Raw genomic sequence first — 1,964 nt, 5'->3', positions numbered from 1 at the left:
GATTATTAAAATAATCGTTAGTTGCAGCCCTAGTTCGTACACTGAATTTGCTGGCTTTTCAAATCAAAAACGCCAGATTTTTTTCTTTTTTTTTATGTGTAAGAATTTTTTTGGGCCGTTTTGTAGTAAAAATAATGAGCACACTCAGAATGAAGCCATGCAGTGCGGATGTTTTGCTCTGAATCAGAAAAAATGACAGTTTTAAAGTGCAGATGCACAGTTCAGTCAGATCCGAGGCCACCCCTTGCACTTCCTGTTTACTACCTTTCTCGCCGTGTCGCTGTCGATGGGAAGTTGAATCAGCGGGCAGTGCAGCCAGCTGTGCGGCGAATCACGGGATGGGACCACTTCTGCACATCCAGAAGCRGGCACCTGTGGCACAGCTGGCACCTTCCTCAGAGCTCCAAACTGGGTTTGATTAGAAATACATCACTGCAGTCTGTGTCTGGCATCTGTCGCAGCCAATCAAATCAGTACCCTTCATTCCATTAAAAAAAAGTGCTCTGCAGCTTGACATAATGATGTTTTCCTAATGGCAAGGAAATTTCCAACTAGCTTGTCCYCTAGTGGAAACGGATGTTGTCTGGATGGCGCAGACACACACGAGATACGTTAAAGCTGAACACAGGCAATCAAAACTTCCCACAGAGAACAGATGGTGTCACAAAAACAATCCTTGCAGATCTGAAAGTGAACTTGTATTTTTTTTGCAATTTACACTGGAGAACACCAACCATGGCATCCAAAGTGTTACCAATTAAACTCACTAAAACAAGATGTGCTGTCTGGATTTCTCTAAGGTTGGCTCTGATAGTATTTTCTGTTGGTTATGATAAAACAATAATCGTTTAGATGAGGCACAATGACGCCGTCGTTGCAAATCTGCGCTGAGAAACAAGACAGAMGTAGACCTTCGACAAGTTAAATACAGTTTAAGTCACCCCCGCCCATCAGTGTGCTTCGTCACMGAGAGTTGCACACTCACAAAAGACACCAGTTTGTTCCCACTACTTTAAGAATCTGTAACCTTTATTGTCATGGCTAAATGAGTAGGCTGGTCATGTTGGTTTGATTTAATTAGTGAAAGCAGAACTATACCCTCTAGAAGAGCATCACCCGYTGATCTCCCCTGGTAGACACTCAGTTCTTGCTGCACTGAAGTGTGATTTTGATGCTTGATTGAGTCTCTGAGCGGTTGAGGACTTCATCAAGGTGAAACGGGCACGCTCTGCATGTTTAAAGGATGTGTGTCCATGCCRTCATTTGTAAGCAGTTTGTAGCAAATTGTAGCAATACGGCTATTGAGCTCAGCAATTTGTAAATGGTTAAAATGGATTTTAGGATATTTGCTGACCWATGACAATAGAAATACCTTTAGATTTTAGCATCTGTGTTTTTGAGCATGCACACTAAGTCTTGGTTTTTAAGGTTTTTTTTTTTACACATACTCTAAGTCAGGAGTGTCAAACTCATTTTCACCAAGGGCCATGTGAGCATTATGGTGGCTAGTTGTGATTAACTTTGATGTTTTGTATTTAACTTTGACTAAACATAAAGTGACACGTCCATCTCTGAGCACTGCTAGCAAACAATAACTGAGCTCTACATGGTATTTCCTGCATAGAAACAGCATATTAACATATCCTCATATAACCACTGAAAAGTACTAAGTGTACAACTGACTAAATGGGAATTCATAATACAGAAATGCTATTACTAGTAAAAGGAAGAGTTTTACTCACTGCTGAGTTGTGATGAGTAGCTGCCATCTTGAATTCTGAACTCAATCACTTTCCAACAGGGAATTCCCACTGTAGGAGGCGTTCCAGTTTAAATTTACAACTTTTAACTTTTTACATTGTTTGTCTTTAGTAAAAGTAAAATAAAAAAAAATGAAAATAATAATAACTAGACATGGGTTTTTACGATGTAAAAATAAGTGTGCATTGCAGCATGGCTTTGCC

General features: G+C 40.1%; 1 protein-coding gene across 1 annotated transcript in view; it reads left to right on the top strand.

Annotated features, from left to right (window-relative positions):
* The window catches only part of LOC106514836 (ATP-binding cassette sub-family A member 1), a gene marked incomplete in the record, with an annotated part of 219,691 nt that overhangs the window by 1,596 nt on the left and 216,131 nt on the right, over positions 1-1,964 (top strand).

This window comes from Austrofundulus limnaeus, unplaced genomic scaffold, assembly GCF_001266775.1.
Source record: "Austrofundulus limnaeus strain Quisiro unplaced genomic scaffold, Austrofundulus_limnaeus-1.0 Scaffold23, whole genome shotgun sequence".
In the NCBI taxonomy this organism is placed as follows: domain Eukaryota; kingdom Metazoa; phylum Chordata; class Actinopteri; order Cyprinodontiformes; family Rivulidae; genus Austrofundulus; species Austrofundulus limnaeus.
This window is presented reverse-complemented; position numbering and strand designations above follow the sequence as displayed.